Source organism: Notamacropus eugenii, chromosome 5 (assembly GCF_028372415.1).
Source record: "Notamacropus eugenii isolate mMacEug1 chromosome 5, mMacEug1.pri_v2, whole genome shotgun sequence".
Lineage (NCBI taxonomy): Eukaryota > Metazoa > Chordata > Mammalia > Diprotodontia > Macropodidae > Notamacropus > Notamacropus eugenii.
The window spans coordinates 355,530,130-355,553,705 of record NC_092876.1 but is presented as its reverse complement, the minus strand read 5'-3'; the positions used below and the strand labels follow the sequence as shown (position 1 = coordinate 355,553,705).

The window sequence follows — 23,576 nt, the reverse complement described above, 5'->3', positions numbered from 1 at the left end:
AATGAGGAACAAATTTACATTGACTTCATGAACACCAACCTAAACCATTATGGTCCTTTAAAATAATTGATTTGCAAGAGAATTCAATAACTTAATCCAGGAAAATAAAGAAAACATGATCAGTAGTTACTGAATATATCTCTCTATATTTTCTCTTTTTAAAAAATTTCATTCATTTTATTCTGAAATAAAACAAGCATTTCTATAACACAGAAGAGAAAAAAAGATGATACATGAAACTTCAAAACTATTATGTATAATTTGCTTTTCCTTTTAAATATATAATATTATCATGTAAAAGCCTTATTAGTGAAAATAACTATGTATAAGTATTTTTGTATACTGATCGATCTACAATCTGGAGAGTAGGGAAGGATACTATGTCTAGTAACAAAATCCTAAAAGGAAAATCATAATCTTACACATTAAAGGAGGGATCATAGACCCCAAAAATCAGGCATTATGAACAAATCAGGGCAGTTACAGTATAATCGACCCTGAAACTGTATCTTAGAGGCTATCTAATTCATTACTCTCAGTTTTACATGAGGGAATTGCAGTCTCCGGAGGTTAAATGATGGATAGTAAGTAGCAGGGATCTGAATCCATGTCTTCTAAGTCCAAATCTGGTGCTCTTTGCATTACACCATGAACACAGTGTGTGCCTAATAAATATTTGTTTAATTGAATCATTGAACTGAAGTGATAAAGTCTTGATCTTGATAGTGGTAATAGAGATATAAGGAATCACTAGGACTTTGTGATGGCGTTTAGTCATTTTAGTGATGTCCAACTCTTCATGAACCCCTTTAAGGTCTTCTTGGCAGAGGCCCATTTAGGGTCTTCTTGTCAGAGGTATTGGAGTGTTTTACTAGTTCCTTCTCCAGATCATTTTACACATGAGGAAACTGAGGCAAACAAGGTTAAGTAACTTGTCCAGGGTGACACAACTAGATTTGAAGTCAGGAAAATGAGTCTTTCCTAGACCTGGGGTTCTATCCACTGTACCACCTAGCTGCCCTGGACTTGGTTACTGACTAGGTATCAAATACAGGAAGAAAAGTCAAGGATGACACTAAGTTTTAGTGTCTAGGTGATTAGGAGAATGACACAAGTATGGAAATATAGAAAGAACTGATTTGGAATGAAAAGATATTCTTCAATTTAAATATGTTCAAGTTGAAATGATTTGGTTTTCTGTCCTCCTATTTTAAAATCATATTTGCTGAAGATTAATAAATTTTGTTAGTTTTTTTAAAAAATAGATTTTAGTTTTGTTTATTCTTTCTCTGTTCTTATGTTTCCAACTTACCTGTTTTCTCCATGTCTCCTTTTCTGTGCTTATATTGGGATATTTATTGTATTTTTAATTTTTAAATTGAATGTTCATATCATTAATTCTTTCCTTTTCAGTTTTGATAAAGTGTATTACTAGGGATCTAATTCACCACCCGCCTAGAAATTTAAGATTTTGTTTCATCATTATAATTTTCTTTCATATAACCCTTGTCCATACCCATGCTGTTTGTAAAACATAGTGTTTGGCTTGCATAGAGATCAGGTGCATTTTTTAAAGGATTATTGTTTTTCTGCTTCTCTGCTTCAAGATTGTTTTTCACTTCTGTATATTTGTATTCCTGATCCATCCTTTTCTTTGGAAAGCCTCATTTCTGTTCATTCAAGGTGGGTTTTTAATATCTTTTTTCCCTCTGTAATCCATTAAATCTGCTTCCACATTTCTTATTCCTCTCTTGAACCATTTGTTGTAATACTGCTATGCTACCATGCTTTTTGGGAAGCCGTAGGTTCCAGTTTCTCATCAGATATTGATTCCTCTCCATGTGTCTTTAAATATTTATTCAGAGATGTTTGCATTCATTTAGATATCCTGGAGGCTATCTTTGCTTCCATTTTAATATCTTCCCTGATGAATTATCTCCTTGTGCTCACAGTTTTGAACTGAGTTTCCTTCCTCCTGAGATCTTCATTGATTTGTCTTCTTCCCTTTTTGTATTTGTACATTTCTTATTTATTTTCTGACTTCTTCTTCAGTGCTTGGTACCCTGAAGACTGGACCTCAGAGTTGTCTGTCTTCTAAACTACAGGTTCATATCATCAAATGCCTTTTAGACATTTTAAACTCAGTGTCTTGTCGATCTTTCAAACTCAACATGTCTAAAACAGAACTCATTCAATTGGCCTTCCTCTCTTCTGTATACATATGTCTTGATTGTTCTCCATTCACCCATGTTCATTACCTCATTGGCATCCCTGACTTCTCACTTTCACTCATCCCACATATTCAGTCTTGCCTTTTCTCACTTCACAACTGCTCTCGTACCCTTCTCCTTCTCTCTGCTCCCAAGCTACTACCCTGGATCAGACCCTCCACACATCTTTCTGGATTAATGAAAATGTCTTCTAATTGGTCGCCCTTCCTTAAGTCTCTTTCCAATCCAATCCGTCTTCTGCTAAGCTGCCATAGTGATTTTCCTGAGTTCTACCCATGGCTCCTCTCAACCCCCTTCCCTACCCACCCCACTCAAGCACTCAGTAAACTACAATATCTCCCTATTCCCCAAGGATCAAATATATACCTCTTTGTTTGAGATTTAAAGGTCTTTACAATTCAGCCCTTTTCTATCTTTATAGTGTTTCCACTGTACAATTCAGCTACAATGATCTACTTGCTATTTTGCACTCCCAGCACTCCATCTCCCATCTCTGTGCCTCTTTACTTGGGTCTTTTAGTTTCCCTAACTTCCTTTAAGTCTCTAATCCCATTTCTTCAGGAATATTTTCCAAGTTCTTTCAGCTGCCAGAGTGTTTCCATCAAAGATTATGTTCCATATACAATCTGTATTTCGTATATTATCCAATTATTTACATATTGCCTCCTTCATTGGAATCTGAACTTCTTGATAATAGGGATTTTAGAAAAAAAATATCGAGTAAAACTTATTTTAAAAGGTACTTTGTTTCAATCCTTCATTTATTCATTTCTGGGACTTAGGGTAATTTATACACACACTGGAATTTTCCAGCTCTGTTTTATACCCAAAATGCCTATTAAGTCTAAGTCAGAAAAAAATTATCCCTTCAGTTCAGAGTTTAATCCTTACTTTAGGTCAACAGTAGTTGCTAAGCAGTGAGAAACCTAGGTTTAGCTGTTAGCTCTGACATAGCTCTGAGCGTTTCAGAAGAAGTAATAGATGGTCTGGTCTGTTGCTAAGCAGAGAAGATAGTCGCTAGGAAACTCTGGGGATTAGGAGGGAAGCAATCATTCCAGGTTTGAATAGCATTTATATCCTAGCTGTCCTTGTAGGTTAAAACTACAGAATGCCACTCAGTCATCAAATACCAAACCAGTCATTAATTAATTAGTCAACTGACCTAGTTCATCAGCTTAGTATGACCCCCTCCTCTTGACCTGATGTAGGAGGAAGGTACCCTTGAAGGGCTTTTCATTGCTTGAGTCCACTATTGTCTTTCTGTGCTGATGTTTTTCTTGTTCCCTTCCCTTCCCTTCCCTTCCCTTCCCTTCCCTTCCCTTCCCTTCCCTTCCCTTCCCTTCCCTTCCCTTCCCTTCCCTTCCCTTCCCTTCCCTTCCCTTCCCTTTCCTTTCCTTTCCTCCATCTCTCACTCATTGAGCTGCTTTGTCACAATGTGAGTTGCTTGAATTTGAACCTTCTATTCTATTTGCCCTGCCACCAACACTGCCCAGGAGGCTAGATGGCATGGTGCACATGGAGGCTGGACTTGGAGCCAGGAGGATGGCAGTTAAATCCTACCTCAGACACTTACTAGCTTTGTGACCCTGGGCAAGTCTCTTAATCCCTTTGATTCAATTTTACCACCCACAAAATGAAAATAATAATGACAGCATTTATGTAGTGCCTACTACATGCCACCTCTGCTAAGCAATTTGGGGTTATTATCCCATTTTATCCTCACCACACCCTGGAAGATAGGTGCTATTATTATCCTACCTTATAAATGAGGAAATTGACGAAGATTGAGATCAAGTGACTCAACCAGAGTCACCAGATTTGAGTTTAGGTCTCTGGGATTATAATGCCATCTCTCTCACAAGGCTGTGGTCAAACTCAAATGAGGTACACTATGTAAAGTGCTTTGAAAACTTTAAAGCACTCTATACATATTAACGTTATCGTTACAATCTTAAGCCATATCCTCATCACGTCAGACCTGGCCCACCATGATGGAATGTTCCCTCTCATCCCTGTTTCCAGGCTTTTGCTATGTTGGGGATTCATTCTTGATTTTCTAGTATTGTCTCGGTAAAGGACAGAATTATGGGTGTTTGACCTGGCAACAGTCAGTAACTTTGGGTCCAGGGTCACCAGTACTCAAAGCAAGACAAAATGAGGGCAAGCGCATCTTTACTCTAGGATGAGGAATAGCATGCTTTTCACTATTTATGTATATATAATATACACATACATGCATATGTATACATATATGTATGTAATATGTGCCTATATGTAACACATGTGTGTATGTGGGAGTATATGTGTATGGTGTGTGTGTGTGTATGTGTGTGTGTCTGCGGGCATACCATCTCCTGGGTGCTGCCTGCTTATCTGTCTAAAACATTCAGTGGCTTGTTCTTCTCTGCATTAGCTGACATTGCCAGACCTCACCCATTACTTATCTAAGCCTGTGATATTTGCCAGGCCCCTTTTGCTAAGCTGGATTCTCAGTCTGGGTCCCTGTTGACCAGCTCTCTCTTATTGCCTGGAAATCAATGCATCTAGCTTTTTGGTTTCTTGATAGATCTCAATAAAATACCACTTTCAACATCCATTACCCAGAATTGTGCAGTGGTTTCCTAATGTATCACACCTCAATTTTTAAATGATTTTTAAGTTATCCATAATCTAACCTTGTCCTATCCACTCAGCATTATTCCCCACTATTCTTCAACATATATACCTTCCATTCTAATTATTCCCAACTTCATCATTGTCCGACCCCCCAAACACAAATTCATCACACCACCATGTTCATTCCTGCCTTTTGAATCCCTTCTCTAGAATCCCTTATATTCCTATTTCTTAATTTCTACCTATCTAGATCCTCACCATATTTCAGGGCTGTTGTGATAACTCACACAAGATCAGTATAAAATCTTCATTTTGGCCTTTAGAACACTTTGCATCCTGGCCCCTTCCTACACTTCCCTATCCTCCATGACCTTCCTACACTTCTGTTCTTATTCCTCATACGTGACACTGCATGACCTTGTCTTCCATGCCTAGGATCTTTCCCTCTTTGCCTCAACTTCTTTCTTTTTCCTGGTTTCTTTCCACATTCCCCTTAAATCTTCCCTTTTGTAAGAGGCCTCCATTGGTCTCAGTATAGCCCCTTTTAGTCCCCCACACTTAGCATAGTGCCTGGCACGTGGCAAATACTTAATAAATGATTCTGGACTGAACGATACTTGGCAAATCTTACAAAAAGCAATATAAATGTTAGCCCTAGTTATATATAAGGAGCCCCACCTCCACCATGAGACATTCACCCACCTCCAGCCCACAATAATCTATCTTGTCTCTGAATCCCACCACTTTAAACCTGTCATTGTTCACTAAGTCTTATACACATGATAGTTTTGTTTCCCCAGTTAAGCTCAATTCCTTAATGTAGCAGTGTGGTATAGTGGCAGCATTGCTAAATTAGCAGACAGAGGATATGAGCTGAAGTACATTAGACACCGACAAACTGGGCGACAACTTCTGTAGGCCCTGATTTCCTCATTTGGAAAATTAAAAAATAAATAATGGAATTAATAAATAAAAATTATGGAAAATTAAAACCTAAGGTCCCTTCTAGCTATAAGGTAGTAATGGCTTCTCCCTTACAAGGTTGTGAATCAGGCAAGAGGTGCCGAGAAGCACTGAGAGCATCACTCATCCAAATGGTACCATATCGGTCACTAGCATCCTCCACATCAAAGACTCTGAGAACCATGTGGGGAGAAGGATATTCTGTAATGTGGAGCACTTGGACACTAGGATGGAATACAGTGTGGTCCCAACCAGAGATGGCTCCGGTAAAGATGCCCTTTCTGGTGTTTGTGAGGCCCTTAACCAGTCAGTGTCATTCTTTGTCTCTGTATCCCTCAGAAAAGTAGCAAATGGATCCCCCAGGAAAACCAAGAGGTAGGTAACAAGATGAGGGGGCATGGCAGGATACTTTGCAGACACTTTAATCATGTGTGAGCATTGTGCCAGACACTACCAACAACCTTTTGGTGTTGTTTTTCAGTCCTGTCCAAGTCTTCCTGATCCAATTTGGAGTTTTCATGGCAAAGATACTGGAGCAGTTTGCCATTTCCTTATCCAATTCATTTTACAGATGTAGAAACTGAGGCAAACAGGGAGAAGTAACTTGTCCGGGATCACAAACGTAGTAAATGTCTGAGGCTGGATTTGAACTCATATCTTTCTGACTCTAGACCCAGCACTCTGTCCACTGAACCATCTTTGGTTCCAAAAAGAAAAAAGGGGTTCATATTACTTATGTAATAGTTTCTTCAGGAGAGATATGATGGGCATTTACAAGTATATACAAATTATATGCAAATTAAATGCAAAGTCATTTGAGTGGGAAGGCTCTAGCAGCTCATGAAAGCAGATCACAAAAACTCACACAGACAATGAATGGTCACTGAGCTGGTCTTTGAAGGAAATTTGAGGTTCTAAGAGGGAAGGAAGAAGTTTCTGTGATGTGGCAGCCCAATGGCAGTTTCCCCACATATATCCCTGGTTCTCCTGAGCTGACACTAGGAGTGTTGAAGGGGAGGGCCTTTATTTTGACCTGTTTCACTCCATCTTGCACCCTAGTTGGCCAAATAGACCTTGTAGCTAGACCCCAGTACTAAAGATGTACCCTGGAAGGAGATGTAGGCCTCCCTCCACAGAAAATAGCACTAGCTCTTGACTCTGAATCCTCTTCCAAAATCAAACACTGCTGATTACTCCTCCAAGGGACAGAGGGGACTCAACCCAAAGCTAAGTGTTGGAGGAACCAATATTAGATGTTCAGACTGTCTCCCTTATAGAGTCTATAAGTGATTCTCCTCCCTCTTGGTCCCTGGGAAGTCCCTACAGCTAAAACACAGGACTTCTAGCATTTAGATCTAATCCCCAGAGATCCTCTGCTCATTCTGTATCTTTATGTTACTTCAGAGCTTTCTGTTTTGTTTCAAATTATAAAATTTGAAACAAGGTTCCCATGGAGCTTCTGTTCATTGGCATGCATAGTACTGGAATAGATTGTCCCTCCACCTCCATTTTACAGATAAGGAAACAGTCCTAGAGGAGATAAATGATTTGTCCAAGGTCACATAACTAGCAAGTGATGGAGGCATGATATGACCCTTTTCTAGTTTTCATGGAAAGAGCAGTTAGGTGGTGCAGTGGATAGAGAACCAGTGTAGGATTCAGGAAGACCTGAGTTCAAATCTCACCTCAGACACTTGACACTCACTAGCTGTGTAACCTTGGGCAAGTCACTTAAACCTAATTGCCGCATCCTGGGTCATCTCTAGTCATCCTGATGAATATCCGGTCATTGGATTCAGATAGTTCTGGAGGAGACGTGAGGCTGGTGATCTGCATGGCCCTCCCTCACCCAAAACAAAGTCAAGTGCAAGTCATGTCATTATTTCTCTGATGGCGTGGTCTTCTTCAGCATTGAAGGATGAAGACACACACAGTTTTCATGGTGAGTGACCTTGACATCCTGGAATATCACTCAGGAAATCCTTGAGCTTCACATAGTTGAAAATGGTTAAGTAAAAAAAAATTGCCACAATTCAGTCAGGTTCAAAACAGAGCATTAAAGCTGGGCAGCATAGAGTGACTACTTAAGTCTCCCCAGTCAAATAGCTTTGGAGTAAGGCCATGGATATTTATTGTTACATACCAGAGTCCTAGAATTGTATCTTATTCTCAAGAAATTTAAAATTTGAAATAGAAATGGACCTCCAATATATGTAGGTATATATTTATGCATCTATCTCTATATATACATATACATGCATATGTATGGGTGTATGTGTATATATACACATACATACATACATGTATGTATACACATGTATATATGTGCATACATGCAACTAACATATATCCATATACACCCATATATTCAGTTAGAGAACAGAGCATATGGTGAGGAAGGAAATGTTTCCAATAAAGTTAAAACCATTCATGCATTCATGTGTACCTTTCTCCAAGTATTTTTGAACATCTGTCTCTTATTTATTTTCTTCTCCCTCCATCCCTCCCTGCTTCCCCACAGGCCATAGCTTTTCAGTAGCTTTATTTGTGGGTATTCTTGTGCCCATAATGATCTTGCTCGTCCTGATTCTTATCTTACTCTACTGGAAATATCACCACCAGAAGAGAGGTGAGTTGTGGAGGGAGGGGCTGTAGGAAAGAAAACAGTTGAGTCCTGAGATCCCTTCTCCATCTAAAAATCAATGATTCTACCAAGAAATGGCTTCAACAAGAATGAATGAATGAAAAAAATATGATTAGAAAATAGATAGGAGTTGATGACTGTATCTAAGTTCAGATTCTGACTTTACTCCTTGCTCCCTGTGTGACCATGGGCAATTCTAAGGGGAATTCAAGACTAACTCTCTGAGATCCATTCCAACTCTAACAATCAATGATTCTGCAAAGAAGTGGCTTCAAGAAACAATCGAAAGCAAATAATAGACCTTGAAGAAAAGTGAAAAGTGATGTATTTTTTCTTGCGTTTCCTTATTGAAAAGATTTCCAGCTTGTTGAATTTTAGTTACTCAACCTCACTGAGTCCACATACCACTGAAAAAATGTTCATTTTCTGCAGATTTCACATAGGAAAGTCAGATAATGTGGTATTTTTCCCAGTGTTTGTTTGGTTTTGGTTATTATATGTATTGCTCTTGGAGTCATAAAACCTGAGTCCAAATCTTGGCTCTGCTCTTACCCCCACAGGTCCCTTTAGCCCCTTTGGATCTCAGTTTCTTCACATAAAACAAGTTGGGTAGAGTCCTTTCTCAATTTTTGAGAATAATTTGTATAATGTAGAACACATACTCTTTTTTTTCAAAATTCAATAGAATTATCCTGTACATTTATCTAGACAAGACCTCTATTTTTTATAGTTCCTTTACAGCTAGTTCAAATTTCTCTTCTGAGATTAAATTAAGAACCCTATTCATACTTTATTAATTTGTCCATTTTGTGTTTGTGAATGTATGTTTTAGGGATATAACCTTTCCCCCGGCACTGCTTTAGATGTTCCCCAGAAATTAAGGTCATCATGATTATCATTGTATTTCATATAGCCTTTAATTTTTATTTTTTTTTTCGACTCATTGTTTAGGCCAGAGATAGGGAATCTGGGGCCTCAAAATTTTGAGGCCCCAGATTCCCCACCCACCCCTTGTTTAGGTTTTCATTATTAAATTTCAATGGCAATGTCTTTGCTTGTGTATTCTGTATTAATTGCTATTTTCATTTCACTTTGCTCTGTAAAAAAAATTATATTTATTGTTTAACCATTCTGACGTTTATTTTCAACTTTTCTATGCTTTCAGTATATGGTATATATTTGTAATGGTGCCATGTGATACTGAAGAATATATTTGTATATATATACATATATATGTATCTTTCTATATATAGATAGCTATATGTATCTGGGAAAGTTAGGGAGTGAAGTTACACAATAGAAAGCACTCTGTTTATAACTCACCAAAGTCACTTCATTTAATTCACTATGTATATGTATATGTGTATGTGCATGTGTGTGTATGTGTATGTGTGTGTGCATGTATATGTATATGTATGTGTTTGTATGTGTATATATGCATATGTGTATGTGTGTATGTATATGTGTATGTATATATGTGTGTGTGTATATGTGTGTGTGTATGTGTATGTGTATATGTATGTGTATGTGTATATTTAATGGTCCTTGTCAAAAGATGCCATACATCTTTTAGCTCTAATTTCTCCAACAAGTCAGTCAGTTCTCTATTTTTCTTTCTGTTTATTTTTCTGCTACATTTGTCTTCCTTTGAGGGAATAAAAGTAGGGTCTACTATTATTCTTGTGTTGCTACATATGTCTTTTTTTTGCACTTCAGTTGAACTGTTCTTTATTAATAGAGATATTATGCCATTTAGTGCTTCCATGATATTGATACTAACTCATTGCTCATGGTTTCTTTAAGCATGCTGTGAACTACTTGTGAATTTTTATTTTTGCCTTGTCTGACGGCATGATTGGAATTCTTGTTTTCTGGATTTATCTGTTGAACAGTAAATTATGTTCCTGTGACATCCCTCCTTTCTTTTCTTCCTTCCTTCCTTCCCTCCTTCTTTCCTTCCTTCCTTTGTTCTTTTCTTCCTTTCCCTCTTTTCCCCCTTTATTGTCTCTTTCAGTTAAGTGATATTTCAAAATCTCCTTGTGTTTCTTCACTTCAATTTCTTATGTTGATTAATATTTTTCTGCACCTTTTCCTAACTTTTTTTGCTTTGTTCTCTTCATGCTTTCTCCATCTGTTAAAAAGAAAAAAAAAAGAAATTAAACAATAATGGGATAACTGAAGCACTTAAAAATACACAGGATAAGATAGAAAGGAAGGCCTGAAAAAATCCCAGACAAAGAAGTTTTGACAGTTGCATGTTGAATTTATTACATATTTAAAAAAACAAGGTCTATGTAATGGAGCTTCCCAAATTCATGCATAGTCCTCTTTTTAGTTCTTTTATAGGTATGGGAATGAAATTTTCATTTTTTTCCCTTTATTTATATGTTACGCAAATTTAACAAAGCAACAAGTAACTTAAGCATGAAATGGTATGATCATTTCCATACAAGTGCAGAAGATGAATGGATTGCTTATGAAACTGCAAACCTTTATGTTCATCTTGTTTATGAGGAGTTTTTAATGTCAAAGAGAAATTTCTACTTGATTCTGTAAGTAATAGGCTGCCAGTGGAGTTGACTGAGCAGTGAAGTGACATGTTGAGCCAAACCTGTGCTTTAAGAAGATCCCTTTGGCTCTTTTGTGGAGAGTGCTGTGGCCTGCAATGAGGTTTGAAAAGTTGTCTTCATTTCCTCTATTTTTATTCACAGTAACAATACAGGGAGCATTGTGGATAGAGCAATGGAGTTTTCCTAGAGTCAGGAAGACGTATTCAAATTTGGCTTCAGACATTCACTGGTTATTTGACCCTGGGCAAGTGAATTAATTTCCGTTTGCCTCAGTTCCCTCATCTGTAAATATGGTGGGTGATTAATAGTACCTTCCTCCCAGGTTTGCTCTGAGGATCCAATGAAGTAGTGTATATAAAGCGCTTTGTAAACCTGAAAGCATTACAGAAACGCTAGCTGTTATCATCATTATTATCATTAACCACAGTTTACTTTCTGGCAAAAAGTCCCTTCCGCAAAAAGAAGAAATCATTCTTTTGAGTTGGCTTCAGTTCTCCAATGGTTAAGGGAAGAGCTGGCTTTTATCTACTTCACAGTTCAGGAATGTGAGGGAGGGACCTGGGAAGTCTGCTCTGTTGTTTCTCGAAAATCACATAGCAAGTCAGGGATCTGTAGACCTTTGCCTTACATACTTACATTTTCTGTGTATTGATCAAATTAAATGACAAAACCTGATAGTTGCATTTAAGAAGTGTAGAAAAACTGAATAATTTACATAAGGTGCAGAAAAGAGTTCTGACACACAGTATGTTCATTAGGACATATTGTCTGGATAGGACTCCTTATTCAACTACATATTTCTTAGATATTCTCATAAACTCTTTAAAAAAATTCCCACTTTCAGAGACCCAAATTAAACCAAATAGACTTTGTTTTTTGGTTCTGTGTGTGTGTGTGTGCTTGTACACACACTTTAATGCTTCAAAACCTCAATGATCTGTGAGGTTCTACCATCAACATAAATCAAACCCCTTTGATTTACACAAAGGACAAAGGCTCTGGGTTCCAATCTTACATCTGGTGCTTGAACTTAAATAAGTCACTTAACTTCCTTGGGTCTCAGTTTCCTTACCTGTAAAATGAGAGAGTTGAACTAGATGACCTCTGAGATTCTTTCCTGCTTTAGATCTGGGATTTTAATACTTCATAGATGGTCTTTGAGACGATCTAATAATGAATCTCTCTGAATTAAGCTTGTCTGGAGACAACAGGCATGGAGTCTTTTACAGGTCCTGTAATTGAAATCTTTCGATCTTCTTAAGATCTTGAATGGATCATAGGATCATAAACTTAAAGTGAGATGGGACCAGGGATCTTTTCTGATCCCTGTTGAGTGTAGGGTCTGCTATCAGGTGAACAATTCCTCTGCAATGTGCTGTGTCAGATGGGAGTGGTGGTAAGGAGAGAAATCCTTTCCCTCCTCCCCCCGCCCCCACCCTAACACACACACACACACACACACACACACACACACACACACACACACATACACACACCACACCACACCACATCACACCACACCAGAGCACACCACTCTACCCTTTAGTTGAATATGAAAGAAAACACAAGGATAGATCCCCCTTTCAAGTTGAGTTCATCCTCCATCATAGCTACCTTGTCTGAGGGCAGACAACCTATGCCTCAGCTTTCCTCCCTTAATAGATTCCAGAGCTAGCAAGCTTTTTAAAAGTCTTTTAAGGGAGGCAGAAACAGAATTTGGAAGTTAAAACTTTAAAAAAAATGTTTTAACATGTTATTAAGGGGAAATTATATCTATAGATATACCTATATATCTATATATCTATCCATCTAGATGGGGGGAGAGAGAGAGTCATTTGGGTATGACCTCTAATTCAATCAGATAGAAGTTCACGTCTTTTAAAGGCATAGCAGTAAAAAGATTCATGGCCATATGTGGGAATGTTGCAGTCTTGGATTCCAGAAGTTACTAAGGAACACACAAAAACGTAAGTGGAGAGAGGGGAAGGGCAGAGGAGAAGGCTCTTACCTGGGATCCTCCATATCTCCAAAAGAATATGCCTTATTGTGGTTATAACCCAACTAAAGCTCTGACTAAAATGTCTGCATAAACAGTCTGTGTGTTGTTTTCCTTGTGTGCTGAACTGATCATTTACTTGCACATGAAAAATAAGACTTTAGTGCCAGATATTCAGAGAGTTGGAAAAGCCATTTGGCTGAAATTTAAAAAATGGGGAAGCCAAATTTTTGGACATTTCAACAAAGGTGAATTAGCAAGTGAAAGTCACTTGTTTTCCTGAAATCTGAGAAGTTGATAATGGATGGAAGAAGACTTCTTTTTATCCCAATACTCAGGGAAAGAGTGATTTTTTATGAATATACTAGAATCCCATGATTATTGAATTGCAGAAGGGATCAGGCCCATCTGCAAACATTCTCCATACATTAGAGACAATTCTTAATGCTCTTCAATCACATCCCTTTTCTGCCATGTCTTGTAGAGAGTCTCCAAGAAGTCTTGCATCCAGCAGCCAATTTCAGAACATCAGCTCTGCCCCTAGAATGTATTTAACCTCTTTTTCCCTTTGCCTAATACTAATAATTATAACTTCCATTTATAGAGAGTTTTGAGATTTGCAAAGCACTTAACGACTTTATCTCACTGGAATCTCACAAAGAATCTTGCCTTTGAGGTAACTGCTATTATCACCCCACTTTACAAATGAAGAAACTGAGCAAAAGAGGAGCTAAGTGAGACTAGTGAGTGTGTGAGGCAGGATCTGAGCTCAACTCTTCATGACTCCAAATCCAGTAGTAAATTCCCTACTCTGTCAAACTACCAGTCTGTCTCATAGAGAGGCAACAAGAAACTGGTGATGCATCCACATTAATATCTCTCCACCTCCCAAAGTACTGTTTAAAATCTTGTCTTTGTTTCAAAAAAGTAGGGTCAAATGAATAGTCACGGGCCCTCCCCTGCTCTCTTGAAATCTGTAACTTGAGCAACCGAGGGAAAATCAAAAAAGGAAAAGCAATTGAATTAATACAGACCAAGAACATGTCCTAAATGAGCTCAGTCAGAAAAAGGAGAAGTAGGTAAGTAGAGGGGGAACTATTAGAACACATCAACTTAGAAAACATCAGGCTTCCAGGAGCTCCTGAAATGATCATAGGCTCATAGTTTTAGAGGTGAAAAGGACCAGAGGCTATAGGATCTGATCCCCTCATTCCACAGATGAAAAAACCGAGTGACTTACCCCAAGTCGCTGAGCTAGGAAGTGTGCCAGAAACAGATTTCCTGACCTTTGTGAAAGTAACTTCATGTTTCCTCAAAGAAAACAAATTTTGTAGGCAAAATAAACACAGTTTTTTAAAAAGAGACATAAATATGGATTTTGGTTTTGGTTTGGTTTGGTTGGTTTTTATTTTCTTTTTTACGGCAGAGTTATAGCTTCCTTGCTTAAAAAAAAATGACAGCTTGGAAATTTACTTTGAATAATGCCTTGTACATGGTGGGTACTTGAAAATGTGGATAGAATTGAATTGAAGTGAATACTAGCCAATAATAGACTCCAAAAATTAGCCATCTCAGAGGGTGCTGTCAAATAAAACTAAAAATGACTGTAAACTCCTGATTAACTAGTTTCAGAAGAGGTGATTAGTTTGTTATATGATTTGCTTCTTTGCTGCTCTGGTTTTACATCAGAATAACATACCATTCTACAGTCCTTACATTTTAATGGGAAAGATTCAATTCCCTTTGGGAGGAAAGCAGGGATTTTGTTTATGGAATATCCTAAACAGGACTTATGAGGCAAAACTAGACACAAAGCGAACAAAATATTAAACTGAAGTCATGTTTGTCTGGTTGGAACTGTTGATTTTGACAAAATAAACTGGAAATACAATCAAATCAAAAGTGGGTACATTGGGTTTATGTGTCTGATGTTAAAGAAGCAGGAAATATTTAGTTGAATTTTTGACCCGTTTTCAGTATTCATAATCATTTTTTAAAATTTATTTATTTAACTTTTAACAGTCATTTTCACAAAATTTTGGGTTCCAAATTTTCTCCCCCCTTGTCCCCTCCCGTCACCCCAAAACACTGAGCATTCTAACTGCCCCTATCACCAATCTGCCCTCTCTTCTATCATTCCTCCCTTCCCTTGTCCCCATCTTTTCTTTTGTCCTGTAGGGCCAGATAAATTTCTATACCTGTATTTCTTATTTCCTAGTAGCAAGAACAGTACTTGACAGTTGTTCCTAAAACTTTGAATTCCAACTTCTCTTTATGCCTTCCTCCCTACCCATTCCCTTTGGGAAGGCAAACAATTCAATGTAGGCCATATCTGTGTAATTTTGCAAATGACTTCCATAATAGTCATGTTGTGTAAGACTAACTATATTTCCCTCCATCCTATCCTGCCCTCCATTGCTTCTATTCTTTCTTTTGATTCTGTCCCTCCGCAAGAGTGCTGACTTCCAATTGCTTCCTCTTCCCATTGCCCTCCTTTCCATCATCCCTCTCACCCTGTTTATCCCCTTCTCCCTCACTTTCCTGTATTGTAAGACAGGTTTTCATACCAAAATGAGTGTGCATTTTATTCCTTCCATTAGTGGAATGTGATGAGAGTAAACTTTATGTTTTTCTCTCACCTCCCCTCTTTTTCCTCCACTAAAATGTCTTTTGCTTGCCTCTTTTATGAGAGATCATTTGTCCCATTCCATTTCTCCCTTTCTCCTCCCAATATATTTCTCTCTCACTGCTTAATTTCATTTTTTTTAAGATATGATTCCATCCTATTCAATTCACTCTGTGCTCTGTGTGTGTGTGTGTGTGTATGTGTGTGTGTGTGTAATCCCACCAACTACCCAGATACTGAAAAGTTTCAAGAGTTACAAATATTGTCTTTCCATGTAGGAATATAAACAGTTCAACTTTAGTAAGTCCCTTATGACTTCTCTTTGCTGTTAACCTTTTCATGCTTCTCTTCATTCTTGTGTTTGAAAGTCAAATTTTCTTTTCACCTCTGGTTTTTTCATCAAGAATGCTTGGAAGTCCTAGATTTCATTGAAAGACCATTTTTTTCCCCTGAAGTATTATATTCAGTTTTGCTGGGTAGGTCATTCTTGGTTTTAGTCCTAGTTCCTTTGACTTCTGAAATATCATATTCCACTCCCTTTGATCCCTTAATGTAGAAGCTGCTAGATTTTGTGTTATCCTGATTATATTTCCACAATACTTGAATTGTTTCTTTCTAGCTGCTTGCAACATTTTTTCCTTGACCAGGGAACTCTGGAATTTGGCCACAGTGTTCCTAGGAGTTTCTCTTTTTGTATCTCTTTCAAGGGATGATCAGTGGATTCCTTGAACACTTATTTTGCCCTCTGGTTCTAGAATGTCAGGGCAGTTTTCCTTGATAATTTCATGAAAGATGATGTCTAGGCTCTTTTTTTAATCATGTCTTTCAGATAGTCCTATAATTTTTAAATTGTCTCTCCTGGATCTGTTTTCCAGGTCAGTTGTTTTTCCAATGAGATATTTCACATTATCTTCCATTTTTTCATTCTTTGGGTTTTGTTTTGTGATTTCTTGGTTTCTCATAAAGTCATTAGCCTCCATCTGTTCCATTCTAATTTTGAAAGATCTATTTTCTTCAGTGAGCTTTTGAACCTCTTTTCCATTTGGCTAATTTTGCTTTTGAAAGCATTCTTCTCATTGGCTCTTTGACCCTCTTTTGCCAATTGAGTTAGCCTATTTTTCAGGGTGTTATTTTCTTCAGCATTTTTTTTGGGTCTCCTTTACCTGCTTTTCATGCTTCTCTTTCATCCCTCTCATTTCTCTTCCCAGTTTTTCCTCCACCTCTCTAACTTCATTTTCAAAACCTTTTTTGAGCTCTTCCGTGGCCTGAGCCCACTGAATATTTATTTTGAATGTTTGGGATACAGAAGCCTTGACTTTTGTGTCTTTCCCTGATGGTAAGCATTGTTCTTCCTCATCTGAAAGGATGGGAGGAGGTATCTGTTCACCAAGAAAGTAACCTGCTATGGTCTTATTTTTTTTTCCCCCTTTTCTGGGCATTTTCCCAGCCAGTTACTTGACTTCTGAGGTTCCTCTCCACACCCACCTTGCCTCCAGATCTGCCCAGCCACAGCTTGGGGTTTGAGATTCAAATGCTGCTCCCTAGCCTCAAGGGCTTTCAGTGGGGGCAGGGCTGCTATTCAGTGTGAGATTAAGTTCAGGTGCTCGGGTTGGGGGCAGGGCCACCACATGGGGCTTAGTTCCCTCAGGGGGTTTATGTGGAGACCTTCAACCATGGATCTGAGCTCCTGCCTGCTTTGGGAGCCCCTGTCTACTGCTGCCTCTGCTGCTACTTTCCCAGGGGGCCTGGGTTATAGAGACACCCAGCTCACCTCTTGGCGAGCCAAAAAGACTCTCTCACTGACCTTTGGCTCCTGTGGGTGGGGGTACCTGTGTGGCTGCTGCAGATTCCATCCCTGAAGCCCTCTCAGATCTGCTCCTCTCAGGTGCTGCGTGGCTGAGGCAGGGCTGGGCTCTATTCTGGGTCCGGAGCATGACGGACCTTTCGTGTCAGTTTTTCAGGTCTCTCTAGAAGAGAAATCTCCTCTACTCCATTGTTCTGTAGCTTCTGCTGCTCCAGAATTTGTTGGGAGTTCTTCTTTACAGATATTTTATGGGTTGTGGGTTAGGAACTAGCATATGTGTATCTTTCTACTCTGCCATCTTGGCTCCTTCCCCCAGTATTCATAATCATAATACCTAGCATTTGTATAATATTTGTAGGTTTGCTTCTGGCAACTGGTTGTAAAACACAAATTCTATTCCTAGAGTAAGGTGCTTAAACTCCTTGTTCTGCCTAATAATGAAAATGCAATAATAGGTGATATTTATAGAGTTGTTTATTTTTAAAAATAAAGATCGTATTGTTATCTTTTGTTTTTACATTGTCTAAATCTTTCCCAGTATAACACTACCTCCTACCACCCAAGAGATTTCCTATATCATAAAAAATATTTGTTGAAAAAAATCAACCAATATATTGAAAAAATCTGAAAACAAACAACATTCTACATATGTGAACCTTCCATCTCTGCAAAGGAGTGGGGTAGAGAATTTCTTCTCATGTCTCATCTTTGGAGCCAGCCTTATTCTTTACAATTATGTAAGATAACTTTCTTGTATAGCCCAGGCTAGAAAATGGCCAAAGTAATGCTATCTATACCCCTTCTAATTGTTTGCATTTGTACTCGTGGGGAATTTCCATGATGGCAGTGGAGAGTAATGCTTCAGTCACACTTTAATAAGGCATAAAAAGTACAGAGACAAATGGTACAGGGTGGATGCAGGATATAGAGGCAGATAGCATGGGGATGGGGTGGTGCTGAAGGCAGGAAGTGATGGGGAAAAGGATGGGGAGGAGGAGAGTCAATTAATTCTAGATCAGAGTTGGAAACACTTGGTAGAAGTACCTTAAAAGATGTAAGATTCCTCAGGGGCAGGAATTGGGAGTGTCATTTTTATAGAGTTTTGGTGGTTAACAGACTAACTTTTCTCCATGACATCTTGGGATTAGTTCATTAATATATCTTCCTCATCTGAAAATTACCAGCAACATTTGGTGTCCTACTGGTCTGAAGTATATCTCAGGCTTACAGACCATGGCAGTTTGAAGGACCACAAGGCCCTGACAGAAAGGCCTAGCTGGCTTCCCCTGATTTAGTTCATAGTCACATGATGCAATGTTTAGTAAATTTATGATACAATCTGCAAGTAACTATTGTGTTCTTTTGATCTAAGTATTAATTACATTAATTATGAAAATGGTTTCTAGGTTCCAATTTTAATCTTATTTCCTCCTATTATTACTTTATACTGGCTACTTATAAACTTACTATACTAATTATTGGAGGGGGAGAAGGGTTGATCAAGAAGACCAGAACAAAATAGGATTTTAAGACACTTGGATGCATACTACTTCTATGACCACAGGCAAGATACTTACCCTGTTAGTGTCCCAGGCAACTCTATGACTGTAAAGGAATTGTAATTTAAGTTAGTTGACCATTTATTGAAAGGACTTTCCATACTGGATCCTAAAATCATGGGTGTACTAGTGCCCTGAGCCTTCTATCTCTGGTTTAGCATGGCCTGTGCCCTGAGAAAAGACTCCTAAGATCCAGACATAGCATTTTACATCTACCCAGGGAGTTTACCACTTCCTGATGCTGCCTCATAACCCACCTCCTCAAGTAAGAAAGCCTCAGACTGTGGGTGTGCTCATACCCTGAGACTTTCATCTCCTGTTGAGTGTAGTATGTTCCCTAGAAAAAAATATGACTTGGGGCCAAGCTTACTATTTTCCCTCAGCCCCAAAGCAACTACTTCTGTCTGTACCAGCCATCCCAAGGCATTTTCCACCTCCTGCTGCCAGCCCCATCTCTCAGCTGGGATGTAGAGAATTTTCAGTGCAATGAATAGCAGCCATCCTTTTGACTTCAGGCCTCTCACCTCAGAAAAATGCCATCCTGCACTCAATGAACACTCCCACACATGATGATATTCTTCACATCTCAGTGACTCTAAACACCTATAGATCATCATCTAAACCCCACTTCACACCCCTTACTACCCAATTTACTACCCATTTCCATCCCTTTCAAAGTTTCATCCTCACTCCACCTAGCCTTTCCATTCTGTCCTCTGGTATGCCTATTCCATAGACAACAAACTTTCCTTAATCTTAAGTCTATTCCTCTTCTAATCCTTCTGTCTACTAACTCTTACTAAAACCTGGATTCCCCAAAACAACCTTGCTGACCATCCTTCCTACTAGTGGCTGCATCTTCATCCATTCTCTTCTTTGGTTGAGGAGAGGAAGTGGGAATAAATCCTTGCTCTTTATCACCACTTAAAGGTTCTCTCCTTTCCTTCTTCATTCAGTAGCCTCTCTTCCTCTGAGATTCATGCTATTCATATCTTCTATCCAATCAAAATCCTGGTAGCAGTTGTCTACCTACAACCCCCCTCCATCACTCCCCTTCTTTCTTCAATGAGTTAACATTTTTTTCTCTCCTCCCCAGCTCCTGCCCTTACACTAGGAGACCCAACTCTCCTATATACATACATATCGATTCTTTCTCAAATACCCTAACCACTCACTTTCTTAAACTGCTCTTCTCACATGAGACACTCTTCCACTCCTCATGAAGAGGGTTATACATTCAAACTTGTCTGCAAATGTACCACTTCTATGTTCGAGAATTCCAAAATTATGTTATCCAAACAGAATCTATTGATTTTTTACCTTTCCTTCTCTCTTCTACTACATAATCCATTCTTTTTCTTCATCATGAAATCTAAACCTTTGATCCCTCAATTCTCTCTCAGGCCTTTTCCCTGGGACTGGCCACTCTCCTCCTCTCCCCATCTTGACTCCTTGGTGAGCCAATCCAACTCTATTGTCCTCTTTCTGTCATCCCCACTTAATTCACTCTCTTCAAGTGGCTCATTTCCTACTACTTAAAAAAACATGTCCATGTCTCTTTTGTCCTGAAAAAACTCTCACTTGACCCTTCCATCCATGCTAACCATCATCCTATATCTTTTCTTTCCTCTGTAGCTGAAGTTCTCAAAAAGGACATCTACAACAGATGCCTCCAGCTCTCTCTCCTCTTATTCTCTTCTTAATTCTCTAAATTCTGTATTCTGACTGTATCATTCCACCAGAACTGCTCTTTTCAAAGTTACTTGCCAAGTTCAATGGCCTTTTCTCAATCCCCATTCTTCTTGTGCCCTCTGCAACCTTTGACACTATTGATCACTCCACCTTGATACTCTCTTCTTTCTGGGATTTTTAGGACACCACTCTTACTTGGCTTTCTTCCTCCATCTCTGACTACTTCTTCTCTGTCTTATTTGCTGCCCCTTTCTCCAAAATGTACCCTCTAACCATAGGTGTCCCTCACAATTCTGTCCTGGGCCCTCTTCTCTTCTACCTGTATTACTACATCACTTGATAATCTCATTGGTTCCTGTAGATTTGATTACCATCTTTATGCTGATGATTCTCAAGTCTACCTTTCCTGCCCCAAACTCTCTGCCAGACTCCAATCTCGCATCTACAACTGCTTTGCAAATGTCTTGAAATGGATTCCAGTAGATATCTTTAACTCAATATATTCAAGAAAGAAGTCATTATATTTTCCCCAAACCCTCTCCCCTACCTTCCCTACTACTGTAGTGGTTCTAGCAGCCTGTACATTAAGAGAATCAAAGGGCCTGGAATATGATATTCCAGAAGTCAAAGAAGCTAGGATTAAAATCAAGAATCACCTACCCAGCAAAAATGAGTATAATACTTCAGGGGAAAAATTGGTCATTCAATAAAATAGAGGACTTTTAAGCATTTTTGATGAAAAAACAAGAGTTGAATAGAAAATTTGATTTTCAAATACAAGAATCAAGAGAAGCATAAAAAGGTAAACAGGAAAGAGAAATCTTAAGGCACTTAACTAACATTGAACAGTTTACATTCCTACATGGAAAGATAATATTTACAACTCTTGAGACTTTTTCAGTGGAGGGAAAGAGGGGGAAGGTGAGAGGGAAAGAGTAAACCTTACTCTTTTCAGATTTGACTTAAGGAGGAAATAACATGCGAACTCAGTTTGGTATGAAAATCCATCTTATACTACAGGAAAGTAAGGTGGAAGGAAATAAGCTGGGGCACGGGATGATACCAGGTTGGTCAAATGGGAAGAGGGGGTAATTAGATGTAAACACTTCTGAGGAGGGATAAAGAGACTAGAACAAATAAGAGGCAGGATGGACTGGAGGGAAATATAGTTAATCTTTCACAGCATGACTGTTATGGAAGTGTTTTCCATGACTACACATATATAACCTATATGGAATTGCTTGCCTTCTCAATGGGTGTGGGTAGGGAGAGAGGATTGGAGAGAAACTGGAACTCGGTGTTTTCAAAACAAATGTTAAAAATTGTTTTAACATTCAATTGGGAAATAAGACACATAGGCAATGGGGTATAGAAATCTATCTTGCCTTACAAGGAAATAGAGTGTATGGGGATAAGAGAAGGGAGGGTGTGATAGAAGGGAGGGCAGACTGGGGGAAGGGATAATCAGAATGCACACTGTGTTGGAGTGGGGTGAGAGGAGAGATGGGGAGAAAATTTGGAGCTCAAAGTCTTATGGAAGTATCTGTCAAAAACTAAAAATAAATAAATATTTGAAGAAAGAAAGGAAAAAGAGAACAGAGGCCAGAAGTCTGGCCTCTGAAGTAAATAAAAGGTTGAAACTAGAAAAAAGATTAATTTTTTTAAAAAAAGAGTTCTTCCCTATAAACTGTCTTTAATTACTGCTGCCTGGATGGTAAAATAACTGGCCTTTTATTAGGGCAGGCATTTTGGAGGTGGTCCAGGGATGTGCTGGAGCCAGGTCAAACCACCTAGCAAAAACTGATTGTAAAATTATCAGTGTGAGCAGAAATCAGCAAATGCTACAAATCAGGGCTTGATTTGTTATTTCTTTCCAGAGTGAGGAACTTGCTGGGTGCAGTCTTTTGACTGAGCCCAAGTTTTTATAGAACAAATTCTTTTACTAAGTGGGATTTCTTCTGTGAAATTTGGATTCAGTCAAAGGTCTTGAGGACGTAAAGAGCCAAAGGTGGAGGTTCCCTACCCCTGGTTAGACTTTAAAAAATAATGGAGAAAATATTAATGATGCAAATTAAATTTGCCCGTTTAATCTTCTGTGATCCTGGCCATGCTTTGGGCATAAGCTCTTCTCTTATTCGTGATTCTGACAAGTAATTTCTTCCTTGCTTCTCTCATTTGTTTATGTTATCTTTATTCTGCCCATATTTTAAGGACCAATTCAAATATCATTTTCTCCAAAAAGCCTTCCCTATTCCCTCTAGTTGGCAATAACTTCTCCCCTTAACCTTTATGATTCATTAATGCCCTTAAGATCATAGGGTCATGGAGCTAGAGCTAGAAGGGATCTCAGAAGTCATCCAGTCAAACTCCCACATTTTGCAGATGAGAAAACTGAGGCATAGGAAGGTTGTGAGTTAGCCAAGGTCACATAAGTAGTAAAAATCACAGCTAAGACTTATATCTAGGTCCTCTGAGCCCAGAGTCAATATTTTTTTCCCTTGTATCATGTAATAAAATGCCTTCTAACTATCTGTCTTGGTGGGTTACCCTCATAACAATATTCTAGGTAGTGCGGGGGATTGATTACTTAACCTTTGAAATTTTCTCAGTGCTTTACCCAGTGTATATCAAAGATGTCAAGGTTTTTAAGCACAAGCAAAACTCCTGAGTGTTCACCTGAACCATATTAAAATATAATTGGGGAATGTTTAACAAAATAAATAAAAATACAGTACAACCTTAATAATGTTAGTTTGTGGTTTTCTAGGTTAATATGTGGCCCATAGGAATCCTTTTCTATTTGAGTTTTACAGAATTGCTGTTCATCATAGGTATTTAACAAACTGTTTTTGTTGCTATTTTCCTGAAATTTATG

The 23,576-nt window shown here is 38.5% G+C and overlaps 1 long non-coding RNA gene across 1 annotated transcript in view; it reads left to right on the top strand.

Moving 5' to 3' along the window:
* LOC140506647 (uncharacterized) overlaps nucleotides 1-23,576 on the top strand; it is a 61,801-nt gene that overhangs the window by 1,773 nt on the left and 36,452 nt on the right. The window lies entirely within an intron of this gene.